The sequence below is a fragment of the Chiloscyllium plagiosum genome, unplaced genomic scaffold (genome assembly GCF_037043375.1).
Source record: "Chiloscyllium plagiosum isolate Xiang-an unplaced genomic scaffold, Cpla_swu_hap1 HiC_scaffold_2, whole genome shotgun sequence".
Taxonomy (NCBI): Eukaryota; Metazoa; Chordata; class Chondrichthyes; order Orectolobiformes; family Hemiscylliidae; genus Chiloscyllium; species Chiloscyllium plagiosum.
Window position 1 is genome coordinate 78,894,032 of NW_028270140.1, and position 23,784 is coordinate 78,917,815.

General features: G+C 40.6%; 1 protein-coding gene across 5 annotated transcripts in view; it reads left to right on the forward strand.

The window, feature by feature from the left end:
- Positions 1-23,784, forward strand: part of LOC122560854 (E3 ubiquitin-protein ligase MARCHF3) — a 117,498-nt gene that overhangs the window by 62,552 nt on the left and 31,162 nt on the right. Inside the window, exon 1 of one of the 5 annotated variants that reach the window (XM_087997984.1) lies at positions 21,094-21,110. The exons of the other annotated variants lie outside the window; for them this stretch is intronic. The gene's annotated coding sequence lies outside the window, so the exon portion shown is untranslated. Of the gene's footprint in view, positions 1-21,093; positions 21,111-23,784 lie in introns of those variants that run through there. 5 annotated transcript variants of the gene reach the window in all.

The following is a 23,784-nucleotide window of genomic DNA, read 5'->3' on the forward strand; positions in this document are numbered from 1 at the left end:
GTACAAATTGTTTAATCTAATTTTATTCCCCAGCATAAAATTTTTTTCCAATAGCAAGTCGGTCTTGCCTTGGCAAGAACAGTTGTTGGTAGAGAGTGAGGTACAGTCAATTTCTGGAAAATTGGAGCACAGTGGGAATTTGTTACAGAGGGCAAGGGGTACTTTTTGCTTTTTTTGTGTGTATTTTACAAGTTGTAAGGAGTTTGTAAGAGTAAGTAAATTCAAGTTTAAATCTTGGCAAGTAAGGTCAGCTGAGTGGAATGTGTGACCTGTCATTTGGGAACATAGGAACAGAAGTAGGCCATTCAGTCCCTCAAAGTTGCTCCATTATTCAAGAATATCATGGCTGATCTATGACCTGACTCCATATGCCTGCTATACAAACTGACATGTTATCACTTACTGTTTGATAGTTCACTAATCTATTGATAGCCTGTTGTAATTTTATGCTGTCGTCAATACTACAATGCTGCCTATCCAAAAATCCAACAGATTATCCCAACTGAATGACACTGTTTCAAATTCCTGCAACAATCCCCATAAACACCCCTTGGCAAAAAGTTAAAATCAAACACACGGTCTTACAGGAGAGAGAGAAATGTCAGAGATTCAGCATGGAACACCTTCTTCCATGTCGTTGTTTCTTTGGATTCCCAGCTAACATCTGAAAGCAGCTCTGATCAGCCAGACTACTGAAGCCAAACCAGCAAAAAAACTGAGCTGGGAGAACTGGCCATTCCCCTTTCATTGTACAAGGGTTTTTAAAAAAAATCTTGGAAGCCTTTTGCCTGTTATGGCCTTAGGCAATCTCTTCTCTCTAATTAAAAGCTCTAAAACCCAGACTAATTGGCAACTCTGTCTTGTACAACCCTTTTGAAAAACACCAAGGATAACACAACCTTGTTAAAGGAGCAGCATCATCATACCTCTTCTCTTTAAAAAAAAAATCAATATTCAAAGATGGCTTCATTTTAAAACTCCTTAATCTTACACTGTTATTACACTGCAACATATGTATACATTGCATTAACAATAAACATGCAAACATGCACTATTACATTCTGTTTGCTTGTTTACTCCCGTCACTGAACACCTCTGTTTCTTATCCAAGCCTTGGTAATGCATCGGCAATCACATTTTCTTATCCTGCTACGTGCACAATTTTCAAATTGAATAGCTGTAACAACAAGCTTCATCTAAACACTGTCTAGAATTTTTGTCCTTCAATTTCTCCACAAATTTCAGTGGGTTATCAGTGCATATGATTGTCTCAGATAAATTACTGATAACATAAACATTGAAATATTGTAACACCAACACCAAGCTCAAAGTCTCCGTCTCAACCGTCAAATATATTTCTGCTCATGAAATTTCCTGGAGAAATACCTGATCGGTCTTTCTATCCTCTCATCATCTTCCTGTGACACAGCACCAACACCCACATCACTTGAATCGATATCCACCTTGAATTGCTTGACATAATTAGGTGTGGCTAACACTGGGGCAGAGGTTAACACAGCTTTCAAGCTGTTAAATGCCCTCTGATAGTCTATTGTCCACTGAAACTTCTTGCCTTTCTTTAGTAATTCACTGAGTAGAGGAGTCACATTGCTAAAATTTGGTGTGAATTTCCAACAAAATCCACTCAATCCCAGGGATCGTAATACTGCTTTTTTTGTGTTGATGGCATGGGAAACTGCACAGTTACCTTTTCTTATTGCATTCTGTAGGGCCATTTGTCCATGTTCAATAACGTAGCCCAGGAATTTGACTTGGGTTTTGGCAAATTCACTTTTAACCAGGTTTATCACCAAGTTTGCCTCCCGAAGTTGATTGAATAGCTGTGATAAATGTTGCAAATGTTCCGTCCATGTTTGACTAAAAATCACCAGGTCATCCATATGGACAATACAATTTGGTAATCTGGAAATGACCTTATTGGTTAGCCCTTGAAATGTGCTGGCACATTTTTCATACCTTTTTAAAATTGATATAGTCCATTCAGCATTATGAAAGCTAAAATAATCTTTGCTCTTTCAGACAGAGGTACCTGCCAGTATCCTCGGAGCAAGTCCAACTTGAAATAAGTTGCTTGTCCCACCTTTTCAATACATTCTTCCAAATGTGGAATTGGATATGCGATAGTTCACACATAACCGTTGGGTACCATCTGGTTTTGGCGCCATTGCTATGGGTGAGCTCCAGTCACTGTAACTCACTTCGATAATGTCATCTTGGAACATGTGTTCAGTCTCCTTTTGAATCTGTGCTAACTTTAGAAGGTTATGCCTATAAGGATGATGCTTAATTGGAACAGCATCTCCTATAACTAAGTGAAGCATATTTAGGTTAGTACTTCCCACCTTATTTCCATATATCTTCCCATGTGATAGCAATAACTCTTAGGACATTTTGATTGTCTTCTGGAAGTTAACTCAATAATTTATCCCAATTTTTGACAATTTCCTCATTGTGGAATTCAATTTGAGGAATGTCCAATTTTGAATCCTCTGAACTTGGTTCTTCACTCTGTGTTGTAACCAGTAACACAGTCTCCTTTTGTTTTCCTTCCCTGTCAAAATACCTTTTGAGCATATTCACACCACACTCTGTGAGATTTCTTTCTGTCTGGAGGGTCATTATCATATAGTTCACCTCACTCAATTTCCTTTTGACTTGATAAGGTACATTAAACCTTGCTTTTAAAGGTTCACCTTTCCCTGGAAGTAACACCTTATCCCCGATAGCAAATAGTTTTTGATTCCTTGCCTGCTTCCTCTTTCATTGTATGCTGTGATACTTTGAAATGCTGTCTAGCCAGCTCCCTGCCTCTCTTTAACTGTTCCCAAGATCTGACATGTAGTCCAAATATGTAGTTTGAGTTATGACTTAACAATTTCTCCTTAATCAATTTTAGTGGTCCTCTCACTTCATGCTCAAACACTAATTCAAATGGTCCGAATTTGGTCAATTCATTTGGTCCACCTCTGAAGGCAAAAAGTACATATGACATTCCTTTATCCCAATCATCTCGATAGTGTTGATTATAGGTCCTCAATAATATCTCATGCCACTTTTCTAGCACTCCCTGTATTTCTGGTAGTATGCAGTAGATTTGAATTGTTTTATCCCTAAGCTGTCCATAACTTTCTTGAATAATTTTGAGGTAAAATTTGACCCTTGATCTGATTCTATCTCTGTGGATAGTCCATATCTAGTGAGGGGCTTAGGAGAGCTCATATATGTATCGCCAAAAGTTGATTTGCAGGTGCAACAGGTAATCAGGAAAGCAAACAGAATATTGACTTTCATTGTTAGAGAGATTGAATTTAAGAGTAGGGAGGTTCTGCTGCAATTGTACAAGATGTTGGTGAAGTCGCACCCTCGGTATTGTGCGCAGTTCTGGTCTCATCACTTGAGGAAGGATATACAGGCTTTGGAGGCAGTGCCGAGGAGCTTCACCAGGTAGATTCCAGAGATGAGGGGTTTACCTTATGAGGAGAGGGTGAGCCACTTGGAACTGTACTTGCTAGAATTTAGGAGAATGAGAAGGGATCTTAGAAAAATAAAATTATGAAAGGGATAGACAAGATAGCGGCAGGTAAGTTGTTTCCGCTGGTGGGTGAGACTAGGGGATGTGACTTCAAGATAAAGGGGAATAGATTTAGGACAAAGATGAGGAGGAACTGCTTTTCCCACAGAGTAGAAGCAGTGGAGGCAGCTTCATTAAATATATTCAAGACACATTTGGATGATTTTTTCCATGGTTGGGGACTTTAGGGTTATGGGGTAATGCAGGTAGGAGGAACTGAGACAATGGATAGATCAGCCATGATCTTACTGAATGGTGGAGCTGGCTGGACAGGCCAAATTGCTGCCTCCTGCTTCTATTAATATGAAACTATGAAAAATTTGAGTAATTCCTCCATAACCCTATTAGCTGTGATATTGCGTAATGGAATGGCTTCTGTGAATCTCGTGGAAACATTCATTATTGTTAACAAATACTGATTCCCACTTTTTTGTTTTAGGTAAGGGTCCTATGCAATCAATTAAGACTCTTGTAAAAGGTTCCTCAAATGCAGCAATAGGTATTAAGGTGTGGGTTTTATTACTACCTGTGGTTTTCCAGTTACCTGACATGTATGACGTGTCTGGCAAAACTTAACTACATCCTTGTGCAGTCCAGGCCAAAAACAAATGTTTTTGTATTTTAGCTTGAGTTTTTCTTACCCCTAAATGACCTACTGGTAATTTGTGCGCTACCTGCAACATCACCTCCTTTCTATAACCCACTGGCAATATGAGTTGATGAACTTCTGTCCATTTCTCATCTGCCTGAATGTGTACTGGTCTCCATTTCCTCATTAAGACATCATTTTTAAGGTAGTAGCATTCAGGGATACATTCGGAATCTTTTTCCATGTAAGCCTTTTGATACAATTGGTTTAGTTTCTCACCTTTCTGCTGTAACTCAGTTAATTTCTCTGAACTAAAGATGTCTGCTTTGTCGTCAATGTGCTCCTAGGTTGTTTCAACCATTTCAGCAAACAGTCTTGGCTAATTCCACTGCAAGTTTCTTATCTGTACTCTTGGATCACTCCCATTTCAGCTGGTAACTTTGTGACCTTGTTACTACACAGTCAGGAAAAGTCCCAGGATATGCATCTTTTAATAGTTCAGTTGCCTGAGTTTCCACTGGCTTTTCAACCACAGTAGGCAGCACTCCTGTCTGTAAACCAGCCAAATCATTAGCAAGGACAAATTTTATTCCTGGAACTCTGAGTTTGTTCAGTACTCCTACTATGACTTCTCCACTCTTCACTGGACACTCTTACCTCACTTTACATAATTGAGCACTTGTCTTACCATGAATTCTTGTTATTAACACCTTTGCTGGTACATATCTCATCACCTTTCAACATCAAAGATTGAGAGAATCCAGTATCTCTTAATATTGTAACCTCCTTACCTGCTGCTCCTGGCCTATGTGAGTAAATTACCCTCGCAAGTATATGGTTTAAGAAGACCTGGCACTTCCTCCTTAACCAGCCTCTGACCAGCTTGTACATTCTGGTGCCGCTTTTTAGCCTCCACTGTACTTTCCATTACCACTCCAACAAAATTCACTGGCTTATCCTGTTTTCCTACATCTATCTTCCAAGCGTTCTTTCTCACCCACCAACACTGATTTCATGTGGCCTACTTTATTACAGTGAAAACACCGGAGCTTTTTTAACTTCTTTCTCCTTCAAGGGTTTCCTTTTTACCCTGTGGTAAATTATCCTTATGATCTTCACCGAGACCTACCTTTCCCTTACCACGTGAGGATTTTTCTCTTCCCCAATTTCTATCCTTCACGGATTGAAACTGACGTTGGAAGCCAAACTTTGATTTATGGACCAACTCATAATCATCAGCCATTTCAGCTGCTAATCTTGTCGTTTTAAATCTGCTCTTCCACATAAGCTTTCACTAGCTCAGGAAGTGAATTTTTGAACTCCTGTTAAATCACAACTTCTTAAGTTCAGATTCTCTCTCTCTCTCTCTCTCTCTCTCTCTCTCTCTCTCTCTCTCTCTCTCTCTCTCTCTCTCTCTCTCTCTCTCTCTCTCTTTCCTTTTTCTTTTCTTCTGCTCGGGCCTTCTTCTTTTTGTTCAGCTAAAAATCGTCTCACCCCGACTTTATCTTCGACCATGTTCGTCCTTTCCCTTTCGTTTATCTTCTAACTCTGTTACCTCACTTGCAATTTAAAATTTTCTAACTCCACTGCACTGTTTTATTTCTCTGATATACCCAAACATTACCATTTCAGCTTTCCTTTGGTCCCTGGTTAAACCCAATTCCTACCCTGTTTGCTAATTCTAAAGCTATATCCTTCCTCTGTCTTTCTAAACTTCCTTGGCAAATTTGGGAAACGTCTTCAAACCCCAGAACCTCTTGATCAATGTAAGAGCCATTTCCAAAGATTCTAATGGGCTTTCCAGCACATTTAAACGTTGAGCTATTTCAGTTAGAACAGCATCCTTCTTTGGAAACACCAGGAATTTCCATTCCAGCCTGTTTGCCAATTCCAGCAGCTTTGTCTTGTTTATCTTTTTGTAAAACCTCCAAAGTCACTTCTTCCACCCCCAGAAAGCTCCTTGTGACTGAAAGAGCCATTGGTATCCCAAGCACTGTTTTAACCAACCAAAATCAACACCCAGAACAAAAGACACTAACCTACCACTCGCTGCCTTTGAGTCCAGCAATCCTAATCCCAAATTGGAACTGTAGAGCCAATCCCAGGGCCCCTAGTCTGTTATGGACCAGGCCCAAACCCTCAAGACATTTCAAGAAAGTAGTCCATATCCTAACTTTTCTAGTTGTTTTAAGCAGCTGTAAAGTGGATATTCCAGAAGTGATGCAGCTGGTCCAACCACTTAGTGTTAAACAAAACAATATTTATTTGCAGAATTACCAAATGAAACACAAAAGAGAACAGAGTATAGATTAACTTAACCTATCCAAAAATCCAACAGATTATCCCAACTTAATGATGTTGTTCCAAATCCCCATAAACACCCCTTGGCAAAAAAGGTAAAATCAAACACAGGGTCTTACAGGAGAGAGAGAGATGGCAGAGAGATTCAGCATGGAACACCTTCTTCCTTGGAGCTGTTTCTTTCCCAGCTAACAACTGACCTCACAGCTGATCAAACCAAAGCAAACCAAACCAGAAAAAAACTGAGCTGGGAAAACTGGCCACTCCCTTTTCATTGTACAAAGGTTTTTTTTAAAAAAAGATTGAAAGCCTTGTGCCTGTTTTATGGCCTTAGGCAATCTCTTAGCTCTACTTAAAGGCTCTAAAACCCAGGCAAATCAGCAACTCTGCCTCGTACAACCATTTTGAAATACACCGAGGACAACGCAACCTTGCTAAAGGAACAGCATCATCACAGGTGACTGTGTGGAGTTTGCACTTTCTCCCCGTGTCTGTCTGGGTTTCCTCTGGATGCTCCAATTACCTCCCACAGTCCAACGCAATTTGGGTGATTGGTTGTGCTAAATTGCCCTGTTGTATTCAGCAAAGTGAGAGGCTAGATCGATTAGCCATGGTAAATTTGGGGTTATGGGGATGGAGTGGGTTTGGGTGGGAGGGTCAGTGCAGACTTGATTGGATGAATGGCCTCTTTCTGCACTGTAGGGATTTGTCAATTCTGTTGTATAAAAAGCAAAACCCTTCCAAGTCTGTGACTCTACCACCTAGGACAACAGGCAGCACTTGCATGGGAACACCACATGGTGCAAATTTCCCTCCAAGGCACTCTCAAATCTTGTCTTTGAACTTTCTCACTATTCCTTGTCACTGCGTCAACATCTTGAAACCCCCTTCTTGACAGCACTCTGGGTGTACTTCAAGGACTGTTGCAGTGGTTGAAAAAGACAGCTCACCACTGCCTTCTCCAGGGCAATTAGGAATAGACATAGCTGTCTGGCCTGCAATGCTCACATTTCATGATCAAATACCAAGCAATATACAAACCCGAAAATGCTAAAAGTAGTCAGCACATTAAGCAATATAAGGCATTGCTTAACCAGGTCAGCGAGCACAGGAGTGAAAGGTAAATGGGATTTGGGTTGAGGTAGCCATGAATTAATAAGGAAAGGTCATGTCTTACTACCTTAATTGAATTTTTTGAGCAAGTAACAAGGGGGTGCAGTGAATGTTGTTTGTGATTTTTTTGTGAGGCATATCACAAGGCCCAACATGACAGGCTGGTCAAAAAAGGAAAAGGCCATATAATACACAGGCATGTGGTGAGTTTGGTCTAAAGTTAGCTCAGCAACAGGAAACAAAAAGTAATGGTTGACGGATTTTTTTTTGTGTGTGTGAATGGAAATCAGTTTCCAGTAATGTTCCAATGTTGTGTCCCTTGCAGTTTGTTGTATATGTTAATGATTTAAAATTAAATGTGGGAGGCATGATTTCGAAATTTCCAGACAACTCAAAAATTTGCTGGATAGTTGAATGTGAAGTTGATAGTTGTTGACTGAAAGAGTCAGTGCATTTCATTTGACATTTTTCCAAGCTCAAGAAGGACAAGGTTAAGGAGTCTAAACAATAACAGGGGAAGACGGATTGAATGGGATATGAAATAACTACACAGAGGCCAGTATCCATTCACCAAGTTGCCCATTATTTACATGACTGTGCTAGGCCTGCTTGGAGTCAGTCCCTGATGTAAGAAGATTCTGAATCCCCTGTTTATATCTGTCAGCCAGGGCTCCCTGACTGGCCCAGGTTAACGACCCCAATCAAGGGTCTCGGTCAATATAATTTACCTGGTTCCAATCACTACAGGATGGAAGTGAGAAACCTTAGAGTACATGCCCACAGGTCCTAAAGGTTAGTAAGAAAGGTAAACATGACATCTCGAAGGCAGATGGGATGCTTTCCTTCATTGTTTGAGATATAGAATCAAACAACAAGATATAAAGCTGAAAGTATACAAGGCACTAGTTAGGCCGCAGCTTGAGTTTGGCACACAGTTCTGGTCACATTACAGGAAGTTCATCAATGCTTTAGTGAGAGTACAGAAGGGATTTACAAGAATATTGTCAAGGCTTGAAAATAGCAGCAATGAGGAAAGATTAGATAGGCTGGGATTGTTTTCCTTAGAAGAGAGGAGGCTGAAGAGTGACTTAAGGCCTTGAATGTGGGCCTTGAATATCCCAGGAAGACCTGCCTCTCCTAGTGGAGAGGTCAACCACCAGGAGCAGGTTTAGGGTGATTGCCAGAAGGCTTACGTAGGTAGGGAAGAAAATAATTTCTCACTCCATAAGGTAGTGTTTGCCTGGAATTTACTGCCCAGTTTGGTGGTTAAGGTGGAAACTAGCAACTCATTTAAAGGAAACCTTGATGTGCCTGAAGCACTGTAACCTGCAAGGCTATTCACCAGGTAAGTAGGATTAGAATGAACAATTTATTCACCTGGGACAGACAAGTTGGCTGAAAAGCGTCTGTCTTATTGTAACTTTTCTAAGGTTCTATGGTCTGCTGGGTGATTATGTGACAACTGATGATCACATGACATAGTTTAAGGAAAGAAGACTTTACTTTCATGTCGTATCTCCCATGGCTTTGTGATGTGGTAAAACACTTCACAGCTCATTAAGGGTTTTTACAGCGTCACCATTGTTGCAGAGTAGAGAAATGTAGCAGCTAATGGTTGCTCAGCAAGATTCCATAGACTGTAATAAGATATCACAATTTTTTTTCCAATTATGCTAGTGAAGGGTAAAGATTGGTCAGAATACATGGAATGCTTGCCTTCTCTTTGATTAAATGAGATCTCTACCTACACTTGAGAATGTCTAGAAGGGATTCTGTTGAACTTTTCACTTGAAAGCCAACTGCTCTGACAATGCAGTATTCCTTCCATGCTACATTGCAATACTATTTGCTCAAGTCTTCAGTGTAGGATTTGACATTGAATGGTATTCTAGAAGAATACTGTGGTCTTAAAGTGCCCCAGCTAACAATTCTCCTATGATCAAACTTAATTAATTGGTCATTTATTTCATAGCTGTTACGAAAGCTGGATTTTATCAAGTGGACGTCTAATTGTTTTCCTTAAATTTAAGATAAAATGAAGTAGATGGTGAGTGAGGGGATGGGATGTCCTGTTGAACTTATTGGGTCAAGACCCTGTGGCATGCTTAAGGAAATAAAGACTTTTTGAAATAAAAACTGAAAGATTCTTCACTCTGGGTTCTGAGGAAGACTCACTTGACACAACTCATTAACTCTGATTTCTCTCCACAGATGCTGCCAGACCTGCTGAGTTTTTCCAGCAATTTCTGTTGTTGAGACTTATTCAAAGTTGGGACCAAGTTTTAAAACTTTGGCACAAGACAACAGCTGACATTATTGCCACCTGAACTCAGACTTTTAAAATTAATTACATCCAGGGAGTTGAGGGAAAATGATTTACAGCTGATGCTGCAATGACAACCCAGGGAAACATCTGGACCCACAATACCACTGTGCAGCAAGACACTTCAAAGTAATTATATATTGTTTACATTTGAGACTTAATCAACTTTATTAACACAAATATTTTATTCTCGGCAAATTTATTATGATAATCAGAGTGCTGAATTCACCAAGAGACAGTATTCTGGATGTCGGTTTGCTCGTTGAGCTGGAAGGTTCGTTTTCAGACGCTTCGTCACCAAACTAGGTAACATCAGTGAGCCTCCAGTGAAGCACTGGTGGTATGGCCCACTTTTTGTGTGTCTAGGTTCCTTGGGTTGGTGACATCATTTCCTGTGGTGATCTAATTTCCTGGTCTTTTTAGGATGGATGTGTTGTCCCAGTCGAAGTGGTGCCCTTCTTCATTTGTATGTAAAAATACTAGCGAGAGTGGGTCATGTCTTTTTGTGGCTAATTGATGTTCATGTATCCTGGTGGCTAGTTTTCTGCCTGTTTGTCCAATGTAGTGTTTGTTACAGTTCTTGCACAGTATTTTGTAGATGGCATTAGTTTTGTTTGTTGTCTGTATAGGGTCTTTCAAGTTCATTAGCTACTGTTTTAGTGTGTTGGTGGGTTTCTGGGCTACCATGATGCCAAGAGATCTGAGTAGTCTGGCAGTCATTTATGAGATGTCTTTGATGTGAGGGAGAATGGCTAGGGTTTCTGGATGTGTATTGTCTCCTTAATTGGGCTTCTCTAGCAAACCCAGGCAGAATACTAGCCACCAGGATACATGACCATCAACTAGCCACAAAAGACATGACCCACTCTCACTAGTATCTTTACATATAGATGAGGAAGGACACCACTTCAACTGGGACAACACTTTCAACCTCGGACAAGCCAACAGTGACACATGCAAGAATTCCTAGAAGCATGGCACTCCAACTGGAACTCTATCAATAAACACATTGACTTGGATCCCATTTACCACAGCTGAGAAAAATAACAGGAAATTACATCACCAACCCAAGGAAACCTAAATGCATAAATAAAAAGCAGGCCATATCACCAGTGCTTCACCCAAGGTGACAAAGCCTCTGAAAATGAATATTCCAGCTCAGCGAGCAAGTTTGCATCCAGAACCTCAACCTGAGCTACAAATCTTCTCACAATGCACCAGACAGTATTCTGTGGTTGTAGAAAATCTGTAGCTGTGAGGAGCATTTTTGGAGGACCATTCTTAGCAGCACAGCATAGTTTCCAGTTCAATTTCCAAGTCAGCGAGTACTTACGGGCCCATCTATTGGTTCGCCCAGCAATTTGTACAGCAGGCAGCCATATGGCAAGTGTGATTGGTCAGTAGCTCCATTGCAACAGCAGCCAGTAGGCTTTCCCTGTTGTCTGCAGCTACAGTGGACAGGCGCAATGGAAGCACAATCAATCAGACTGGATCAGTTGCTACAGTATTAAGCCCATTACTATCAGATGTCACATTTGGGGTGGTACGGTGGCTCAGCAGTTAGCACTGTTGCCTCACAGAGCCAGGGACCCAGGTTCGATTCCCACCTCGCGTGACTGTCTGTGTGGAGTTTGCACGTTTATACCCATGTCTGCATGGGTATCCTCCGGGCGCTCCAGTTTCCTCCCACATTTCAAAATATGTGAAGGTCAGGTGAATTGGTCATGCTAAATTGTCCAGAGTGTTAGTGCATTTGGCAGCGGTAAATGTAGGGAAATGAGTCTGGGATAGGTTACTCTTCGGAGGGTCGGCATGGACTTGTTCGGACAAATGGCGTGTATCCACATGTAGGGAATCGAATGTCAGGAAGAATTTTCTCCTCTGTGAAGTGACAGAATAAATATTGGAAAGGGCAAATATTCCAATGGGTTGTCATCATCATCAGGGAAAGTGCCCACCCCATGGCCGACATTTCAGCAATTCACCTCTGGTGGGCAGGAGGACTCCATGGTAAACCTTCCCAAACCACTGCCAATTAAGTGATCAATTAACAACCACTTAACTCTTCACACTGCCGATGCAATTACCTCTGTTCCCAACAGGCAAGAAGAGTGGTAGGTGATGGCTGGTCATCTCAGATGGTTAGAGGGTGGTGCTAATCACACCAACATTGCTAATTCAATCCCCATACTAGGCAACATGGCTGGTTTCCAGCCCTTCATGCTTATAAGCCTTTGTGGCATGGTGGTAATGTTCCTATCTTTTGTCTGCGTGGGTATCCTCTGGGCGCTCCGGTTTCCTCCCACAATCCAAAAATGTGCAGGTTAGGTAAATTGGCCATGCTAAGTTGCCCATAGTGTTAGATGAAGGGGTAAATATAGGGGAATGGGTCTGGGTGGGTTACACTTTGGCGGATCGGTGTAGACTTGTTGGGTCGAAGGACCTGTTTCCACACTGTAAGTAATCTAATCTAATCTAATCTCTGAGCCAGGAGGCCCAGTAGTCCCAGCTACTCTAGAGGTATGTCATGACATGTCTGCACAGGTTGACTTAACAAAAAGAGCAGTGTCAGCTTTGCCTACTGGTGAAATCGAGCAGCTGCCTGCTGGGTTTGGTTGGTTCATTGCTGAAAGGTGCCTCCAGCTCTTACCTTCAACCTCCCCGAGCTCCATCTCCCCTTCAACCCCACCTTCCTTGATCTCCTCGCCTACCACTTCAGGGATTCAGCATTGCTGTGTAGGTGCAGCTTCAGCATCGGCTTGCTGATACACTGACTTCTGGTTCCAGAAATTGTTGCTGCACCTGAACCGTAGGTCCACAAAGCACCATGTGAGTGAGAGAGAAGGTAGTGCCTGTGGTGACACTGTCGCTCATAGCAGCTGTTGGCCTCTGCCCATCCTTAAGCTAGTTGGCGGTCATTGTCCCAGGGAGTAATGTGTTGAAAAACCTGCTCATTGATCACTTAGGTGCTGGCTGAGGTTACTGTGCAAGACTGACTTTGTCGACATCTCCACTCACCTGAGGCATAGTGACCCTTAGGTGAAACCACCACCAATCATCTCTCTCTAATGAAAGCACAGCACTAATGTCTGGGAAGACTAGGGCAACTTTACCAATGACAGTGTTGCCTAATAGGCACTTGATCTGATGTGGTTTCTTGGTGGTGGTGGGTGTCCAACAGCATGCTTTAAAAACAAATTGGAAAATCATACCCATCAGACTTCCAAAGCTAGGCAGGCAGTGGCAGTCCTCTATCAACAGCAGACTAGACTTGGCATTGTTGTGCTATTACATTTTTTAAAAAGCCTTTAACACTATTGGTGCTCTGTTATCCAAATCTGTAGCTGTCTCCCATGATTTGTTGAGGCACAGTCAGTGTGTACATATATTAAGGTGGGATTTTGAAGACCTATTCTCACTGTATTGACCTGTAACTGGTGTCTATGTGTCTCCAGTAATAATACCACTGCTATCTTGAAATTCTTGCTACACTGTTGGTAGAAAGATTCAGTATATTGCCTGATTGCATATTTCCAGTGGCTTCCTGCTAGTGCCAGGATAAGTTGATGACAATGAACCCTGTCTATCCCTGAGAACAGCAGCTGGTGGCAGGAATATGTAGACAAATTGGTCAATGTATCTTTGTTTAAATTGGCTCACTATCAAATCTGCCTCAGAAGGCACAAGAATGCTGACATTTGACATAATCATTGAGAAATGACTGTGTATGCTTAGAACTGTGAACCAACTGGAAAGTTTGTTCTACAGAAGTATCTATAGTGTAACAGCAATTGGCGTTCATGCTAGAAAACCCCTGGAAGTCAGTTGAAAATATAAATGAAACCAAGATTTCAAACTAACGTCATTGACACAACTAGGAATACCAGGATTAGTAATTAAGCATGAATCAATAATGAATGCTGCCATTGAAGTGATCAACTTACTGATGCACTGTTACTGATTCTCTAACAGAGAGAAAGCAGAAGGTAGGGATAAATGGGTCACTTACATGTTGGCAGAATCAGTACTTGTGCCGCAGCTGTTCTTAATGTGTATTCGTGATTTGGGGATCGGAACCAAGTGTAACATTTCCAAATTTGCAGATTTGCAAAGCTAAGTGGAAAGTGTGTTTTGAGAAAGATGTAACAGAAGATTTGGACAGGCAAGAACATGACAGATGGAAGATAATGTGAGGTTGTCCACATTGATAGGAAAAAAAAACAAGCATGCAGACTAGTTCTAAGCGGTTGGAAAATGGAGATGTACAACACTGTCTTTATCGATAAGTCACTGAAAGTTAATATGCAGGTACAGCAGTCTAATGGAAAGGCAAAAAGAATATAAGCCTTTATTGCAAAAGGATTTGAGTACAGGAATAGTGATGTTTTGCCTCAATTGTATAGTAGCTTTGTTAGACCGCACCTAGAATACTGTGTGCGGTTTGGGTTGGCTTAACTCGGGGAAGGTATTATTCCCCTAGAGGGAATGCAATGACATATTCCTTGGATGGCAGGACTCTCCTGTGAAGAAAAATTAGACAAACCGGACCTGCATTCTGTAGAGTTTCAATGAACGACAAGTGTTCACATTAAAGCTTAAAGGGTGAGACAGAGTAAATGCAGGTAAGATGTTTCTCTTGGTTCGGAAATCTACAACCAGGAAGCGCAGTTTAAAAGTAAGGGGGAAGCCACATAGATCTGAGATTAGCAGAATTTTTACTCCAAAAGTTGTGATCTTTGGAATTCTATACCACGGAATGTGGAGGCTCAGTTTTTGAGTGTGTTTAAGCTAGAGATTGATATATTTCTGACTACAAGTGGTGTGCAGGGTTATGGGCATAGAGTCAGTAAAAGGAATTGAAGTATTTGATCTAACATGATCATATTGAATAGCAGGGCAACCATGAGTGGCCGAATGGCCTGCTTCTGTTCTTGGGTTCCCAAGTTCTATCAAACCAGAATCATAGAATTTGGTTTGATAGTTCTAACTATAGTGAGAACCGAAGGCTAATTTCATTTATCAGGTTTCATTTATCACACAATTACATTATTGTGTGTATTTCTGTAGTTGTTAGAAATCATGAAATTGTGTTTATACAAATGCTTTTACAAACAAAGTAATCTGTAAACCTGATTACCTCAAGGCAAACACATCAAACAGCCTTTGGTGGTTATACTATTCTGAATCATGCTGTGTGTGGATGAAAAGTAGCAGACTTCTGGATATGTCACATCAAGTAACTCATTACCCATTCTTTTTAACATCAATATTTCTATTATCTGAGGACATCGTACACATTTATCAAATTTCAATTTTGCGGATCCAAAGATACTTTTGATGTGAAAATTCAAGCTGGTGCTAGTCAAAGCCTATTGTAAGCATTGGAAACTCTTAGCCAGGTGACTCTTCTGATGAAAGGTTATCTATTGGAAATAATAACTATTTCTGTCCATAAATGCTGCCTGAGCTAAGCATTTCCATCATTTTTATTTCTAATTCAGGTTTTCAGCATCTGTAGTACTTTGCTTTTGTCATAGAGATGTACAGCATGGAAACAGACCCTTCAGTCCAACACATCCATGCCGACCAGATATACCAACCCAATCTAGTCCCACCTGCCAGCACCCGGCCCGTATCCCTCCAAACCCTTCCTATTCATATACTCATCCAAATGCCTCTTAAATGTTGCAATTGTACCAGCCTCCACCATTTCCTCTGGCAGCTCATTCCATACACTTACCACCCTCTGTGTGAAAACGTTGCCCTGTGGGTCTCTTTTATATTTTTCCCCTCTCACCCTAAACCTATGCCCTCTAGTTCTGAACTCCCCGACCCCAGGGAAAAGACTTTGCCTATTTTCCCTATCCATGCTCCTCATAATTTTGTAAACCTCTATAAGGTCACCCCTCCGCCTCCGATGCTCCAGGGAAAACAGCCCCAGCCTGTTCAGTCTCTCCCTATAGCTCAAATCCTCCAACCCTGCCAATATTGATCCATGGCTTTCTTGTATTGATAAATTAATGAATAAGTTGCAATAAGCTGCCTGTGAAGGTTGATTGTAAGGTGAGATCTTTCTCAATCTCAAAACTCTCATTTTCTTTGAATAGTCTTTCAAGGTTTTAGAAAATCTGGTCCGAGATCTGAACTGGGTTGGAAAGTGTTAGGATCTAAGGTGATGTTAATAGTGGACAAGTCATATCTTAGAGTGCAACCTGGCTTATTTGATTCTAACCTTTTGGAGCCACAGGTGGACAGAATAGTGAAGAAGGCATTTAGTACGCTTGTCTTTATTGGTCAGTGTATTGAGTATAGGAATTGGGATGTCATGTTGTGATTGTACAGGATATTAGTTAGACCACTTTTGGAATACTACATGCAATTCTGATCTCTCTGCTGTAGGAAAGAAGTTGTTAACTTGAAAGGGTGCAGAAAAGATTTAACAAGGATGTTGCCAGGGTTGAAGGCTTTGAGCTGTAGAGAGAGGCTGAATAGACTGGGGCTATTTTCCCTAGAGTGCCAGAGGCAGAGGGGTGACCTTATAGAGGTTTATAAATCATGAGGGGCATGGATAAGGTGAATAGCCAATGTCTTTTTTCCCCAGAGTAGGGGGGCCCAAAACGAGAGGGCATTGGTTTAAGATGACAGGGGAAAGATTTAAAAGGGACCTAAGGGGCTAACGTTTTCACTAAGGGTGGTACATGTATGGAACGAGCTGCCAGAGGAAGTGGTGGAGGCTGGTACAATTACAACATTTAAAAGACATCTGGATGGGTATATGAATAGGATGAATTTATAGCGATATGGTCCAAATGCTGGCAAATGGGACTAGATTAGTTTAAGATATCTGGTCAGCATAGACAAGTTGGACCAAAGGGTCTGTTTCCATGCTGTTTATCTCTATGACTCTTTGATTCTGTGTCAGTTCTGAACATTTTGACAAGAGGCTGCTTATATACTTCTAACACAAAGTAAAATGTAAATAAGGAAAATAATGCAATAGAGAAAATGACAGGTTAGAAAGATTTCATTACAGATATCAGAACTGGATTCAAGTTCATGCTGTTCTGAAGAAGGGTCGCTCGACCTGAAATGTTAACTCTGATTTCTCTCCACAGATGCGGTTGATTTTTTCCAGCAATTTTTGTTTTTGTTCATGCTATTCTTTTTATCCTAGAAATATCCTTACTGTTATGACTGGAGTAGGAGGCATGCGGTGCTAATCACTTCTAAGTCAGAATGAATCTTTTGACTCAGTTGCCAAAATGGCTAATTGGTTGTGCCATCCAGAATAATAGACTTTCACCAGGTTTCTTTCATGGTCTCAAATTATACAGTTTATTATAAAACCAACCTTGTTTCTAAAAAACTAGTAGTGAAACTGGTTGACAACTAAGTTACAATCTGGAGTTAGAACTATACCTCCTTTTTATCCAAAACAAACACATTGGCACAAAATAAAAGACAACACCACTCTTCAGAGATGATATTTTAAAAAATCAAAAGGTAACAAATCAACCATCAAAGTGGTTGTGTTCCTCTGACCCCCTCACCGTATCCCTTCATGCACTGTCATCTACCCTTGTCATCTTAAACTGGGTTGCCCCCACCCCACCCCATCACCATTGGTGTCCCCTCTAAATCCCAGTACACTGCCTCCAGTCCCCAAATTTATTCCCCCAATTTTCCTACCACAGCAACGGCTCTGGTAATCCCTTTGACTTTCATTGAGTTGAACCCCATCCTCCTCATTGACTTGGACAGAGAACCCCAGTTGACTGATCTTTTCACAGCTCCCTAACACTCATAACCTGAATGCCTAGATTGGCTGCACTGGACCTGTATGATTGACCCTGGTCCACTTCTGGATTGAAATGATATGGAACCCTTGGCTCTGGACACCCTAATTAACAATGTGCAAGTCCCTGATCAGTTATCAAATGATTCCCATGACTTACTGTGTTGGAACCTCCTGACTGAAGGCCATCTCCCGTGGCTTGACCTGAAGACTGCTTCCATTAGACTTTGCACATGCATCAAACAAATGGTCTTGTAGCAATGTGTGTGTTATTTATGCTGCTGGCATATGCTGGTGGGCATGAGATTGGCATAGCATAGTGCAGTGCAGCAACACCTCCATCCCCTTGACTGATGACTGCTGACAACTATGACAAGCTGTCTGACTTTCTACCTGTGTTAAACAGCAAGGCAAAACGGGAGTACTCTGAGCCCCCATTAAGCTCTGACTAGGGGGACAAATTGCAAAAAGGCAAGGCAAGGAGAGTGGCTTTGAACTTTCAGGCAAGTGCAAAATAAATAAGCATTAAGGCAACAAGCAAGGACCCCAAGGCACATTCTGGCAGAATCCATGAATTGGGTGCCTGCAGAATGCCATGTCTGTGTGCCACAATCTCTCCTTTTGTCTTTGGCACTGGAAATCCATCACAGTTCTTACTTTACTTTTCTGGGGGCTACTTTTCCTTGCCCGACAGTGTGCCCCAAAAAGTTACATTTACTTTGGCAAATTTACTTTTTGTCAATTTTATGACTATTTATGTTTAAATATTCTTCTCTTGTTTGGCTGAGCACAACCAAATCAACAATATATACAGCACGGTTGCATACTCTTTTGATGACCATAGAGTCATAGAGATGTACAGCACAGAAACAGACCCTTCGGTCCAACACACCCATGCCAACCAGATATCCCAACCCTATCTAGTCCCACCTGCTAGCACCTGGCCCATATCCCTCCAAATCCCTCCTATTCATGTACCCATCCAAATGCCTCTTAAGTGTTGTAATTGTACCAGCCTCTACTGCTTCCTCTGGCAGCTCATTCCATACATGTAATATCCTCTGCATGAAAACATTGCCCCTTAGGTCTCTTTTATATATTTCACCCCTCACCCTAAACCTGTGCCCTCTAGTTTTGGACTCCCCCACCCCAGGGAAAAGATTTTGTCTATTTATCCTATCCATGCCCCTCATGATTTTGTAAACCTCTATAAGGTCACCCCTTAGCCTCCGACACTCCAGGGAAAACAGCCCTACCCTATTCAAACCCTCCCTACAGCTCAAATCCTCCAACCCTGGCAACATCCTTGTAAATCCTTTCTGAGCCCTTTCAAGTTTCACAACATCTTTCCGACCAATATTCCAACAGCGGCCTAACCCATCTCCTGTACAGCCGCAACATGACCTCCCAACTCCTGTAGTCAATACTTTGACCAATCTACCTGCGACTCCACTTTCATGGAGCTATGAACCTGCACTCCAAGGTCTCTCTGTTCAGCAACACTCCTGAGGATCTTGCCATTAAGCGTATAAGTCTTGCTAAGATTTGCTTTCCCAAAATGCAGTACCTCACATTTATCTAAATTAAACTTCATCTGCCACTTCTCAACCCACTGGCCCATCTGATCAAGATCCCATTGTAATCTAAGGTGACCTTCTTCGCTGTCCACTACACCTCCAATTTTGGTGTCATCTGCAAACTTAACTAACTATACCTCTTTACTCTCATCCAAATAATTTATATAAATGATGAAAAGTAGTGGAGCCAGCCCTGATCCTTGTGGTACTCCGTTGGTCACAGGCCCCCAGTCTGAAAAACAACCCTCCACCACCACCCTCTCTCTTCTCCCTTTAAGTCAGTTCTGTATCCAAATGGCTAGTTCTTCCTGTATTCCATGAGATCTAATCTTGCTAATCAGTCTCCCATGGGGAACCTTGTCGAATGCCTTACTGAAGTCCATATAGATCACGTCCACTGTTCTGCCCTCATCAATCCTCTTTGTTATTTGTTCAAAAAACTTAATCAAGTTTGTGAGACATGATTTCCCATGCACAAAGAAAGTTGCTGCTGCATTTTTCTTTCTGAACACATGAGCTAACATTGGTAAAATTTATCCAGAATTACGAATGCTGATGCTTCTTTAGCTGCATCTATCAATGGAACTTTCCAATATTGCTTTAACAAATCAGTTTTTGGCACAAACCTTGCTTTTCAGTCCTGTCAATACAGTCATCTAGTCGTGGTTTGGATCTGATTCCATCTTTGTTACTGCATGGGCTTGTCAGTAATCCATGCTTAATTACTGTGACCCATCTGGTTTCAATATAATTACAATAGGTGAGTTCTAGCGCCTGTGGAAAACAGTAATGAGAGAATTCCTTTTTTCCAGTCCATAAGATATTCAAAACAGTTGGCTTTAATCATGGTCTTTAAAGTTTAATGCCATCTTTACATTGCTCCTTGCAATTATCGATGATCAGCTGAAGACACATAGTTTGATTCCCAAACTGTGCCCTATTTCTTTGACTATTTCTGATGTACAATCTGATTTCAGTTGACATATTTTTCAGGGTAATCTATATCCTGAATCTAAGAGCAAATAAATAAATATTTTTTCTAATATTTCCATTGTACATCTTGCTGAAATTTTCACCAAAGGCACCCACTTAGGAAATCTTGTTCAAACATATGTAATTCTTCAAAAGGTTCCCACCTTAAATAGTTCTTCAAATGCTGGTAACAGAATGAGGGTGCAGGTTTCATTGACTGTTGAGTTTTCCCTACCACCCTAGCACTGTCATGTCAGGAAACATTTAACCATGTGTTTATGCAATCCAAGCCAATAAAAATGATTCAGCTTGTGTTTTCCTACAACCTGAGTCTCCTGTCAATGAACTACCGCTTATTCCTGTTGGCAGATATCAGCAAAGTGTCCATTTTCTCATTAGCACTTTGCCTTTTAAATAATGCACTCACTTATTGGTTCTTGTTCACTTTCAGTTTTGACACAGCTCTGTCAACTCAGGATCCGTCTTTTGAATTTCTATTAAAGAATATATTTCTATTGAATTTCAATTAAAGAATAAACATGGATTCTCTTTTATTTACATGCTTTTAACTCAGGTCTTCAAACATAGTGTTAGGTAACCACATTTCCACATCCTCTCCATTTTCTATAAGATTCTTCCTGTTCCGGTCTAATTTTGAGCCTGAGATCTAGTCACAAGACAATCAGGAGGCAATGCAGGATACTCCTCCTCTAGCAATTCTGTTTCTTTTATTTTCACGGGTTGTTCCATCACACTCATTAAGCCTAATATTTTATCATTCCTCAAGATAAAATCAATTTCTTTGACAGGGATTTGCTGTACTACCCTAATTGTAAATTCTCCACTTGGTAAGCTACTCTTTAATCCAATGTAATATATTAGAACAACTTTGTAAACTCTGTGTATACTTTCATTTTTTTTTCCTTCCTTATTATCTCCTCTGGTAGACAAATTATTTCTTTAGACAGTATTAGTGACTGATTTGCCTTAGTGTATCTTAATATCTTTATTGGTTTGTCCCTTTGATGAGAAGAGTAAGATACTATATCTCCTTTATATACACAATCTTTAAAAATTTCCATAATCAGTTGACTTATTTTGTTGAGAAGTAAGGGATAACTTCTCCTTTTGACATATACTGGACCTCCAGCAGCCTGACTATCTCTCACTATAGTCAAAGACACATTCTCTTGACAAAACCGAGCCATCTATCCCTCCCATCTATCCCTATCAAAAAACACTAACATATCCTGATACAACTTTTCTAAAGATTATTTAGGCATTCCTACTATTTTAATAGTTTCCCCATTTCATGTCCAGCCGTTCTAATATGGCCGGTCTTATTCCAGCAAAAGCATATTATTTACACATTTTTGCTTCTTGTCTTTCTCCTTAATAATGTTCGCATCCTCCTTTTGTTCCCAAAATCGAATCCCTTTTCTATTGCCAGATTTATTATTCCTCCATTTTCTTAATAAAAGCAAAATACTGCATATGATGGAACAGAAACAGAAACAGCTAGGGAAACTTAACCGCTCCGATACCTTCTGTGGTGAGAGAAACAGAGTTAATGCTTCAAGTCCAGTATGATTCTTCTGAAGAACTTCAGTTATGTCCAATTTCCTTGTTAATTCTTTTGACCATTTTCCAGCATGTAACTGTATGCATGAGGTACCATAGGTATCTACAGAATTGCCTTTTCTGCAATCTGTGATACTTCATGCTCATATAAATAAGTCTTGAACATTTCCAGAATATTATTTTAGGATTCGTCATTCTTGATGATTTCTCTCACATTCTCAGTGTTTTTTTTCCTCCAACTTCAGAAATTGATCCCAAAGCAATTCTTTCTTGCAAATTCAACAAATGATTGATTAAGATTTCTTCTTGTAGTTCCAAGTTTTAGTTGGAATGATTCAAGAGCTTAATGTCTTTTACATTCAGACTATTAACAAAAAAAGCCATCCAACCTTTCAAAGACTGGGGCATATTTTCCATAATTTTCAAGAACAATGCACAGCTCAGAGCATTGGATAGAGGAGCTATTAACATTTCAATGGAAACTCAGAGGTAGGAATTAGTCTATGCCCTTCAATAGAAATTGGACTCTGCACTTCATCAGAATAATTGAAATGTGCTCCCATTAGTATCTTGCCAGGCAGGAGATGGCAGCAGCCCTGAGGAAAATACTTGAAGTAGTGGGAGGAAGGAACATTATTATTAAGATAATACATTTCCTTGTCTTCCTGCTATGGAAAGATATTGTTAAACTTGAAAGGGTGCAGAAAAGATTTACAATCAAGTTGCTGGGACTAGAGGGTTGGAGCTGTAGGGAGAGGCTGAGTATATTGGGGAGGGGGTAAACCTTCTTAGAGGTTTATAAAATCATGAAGGGCATGAATAAGGTGAATAGTCAAGGTCTATATTTCCCAGGGTAGGGGAGTCTAAAACTGGAGGACATGGGTTTAAGGTGAGAGGGGAAAGATTTAAAAGGGACCTGAGGGGCAACTTTTCCGTGCTGAGGATGGTGTATGTGTGTGGAATGAGCTCCCAGAGGAAGGTGCAATTATGTTTAAAAGGCATCTGGATGGATATATGAATAGGAAGGGGTTAGAAGGATATGGGCCAAATGGGACTAGATCCAGTTAGGATATCTGGTCAGCATGGACGAGTTGGACCAAAAGGTGTGTTTTCTGTGCTGTACATCTCTATGACTCTTAAAAAGCTCCAGCCTTGAATATTGTTCTTTTTTAATCACTTTATTGTCTGCAAACTATCAAAAAACACTAACATTAAGATCCAGGCTTCTTTAAACTTCATAGTTAGCATATCAAATAAGATGAAATACCGTTCATTCCCTCATCTCTAAATTTAGACACTGAACAAAGATTTTGTTTTGTTAAATCAAATTCCTCAGTGGTATCTGAATCCTCCTCTGAATGACTACCTTGTCTGTCTTCCTTTACTCTCAGCTTTGCTCTAGCAAAGTCATGTCTGACCTCACTCTCTCTCATTCAAGCTTTCATATTTCTATTTTCCTTTACCTTTCTCATTTCTTGTTAATTCAAACCTTTTCACTCAGTCTCCATTTGGTTTAGTCTTTTTTTCTCTTTGTTTCTCTTCCTGTTTTCCCCTTTTTAAAAAAAAATCTGTTTTAGCTAGACTTTTTTTTTGTTTCACCCTAAATATTAGCTGCAATGCATCAATATTAGGTTTTTCTTCTTTCAAGTCTAAATGTTGATTGGCTTCATAGAATCCCTACAATGTGGAAACAGGCCATTTGGCACAACAAGTCCACATTGACCCTCTGAAGAGTATCCCACCCAGACCGATTCCCTTACCTTATTACTCTACATTACCCTTGATTAATGCACTTAGACTACATATCCCTGAACACTATGGACAATTTAGCATGGCCAATTCACCTAACCTGTACATCTTTGGACTGTGGGAGGAAACCAGAGCACGCAGAGGAAACTCACGCAGACACAGGGAGAACATACAAACCCCACACAGACAGTT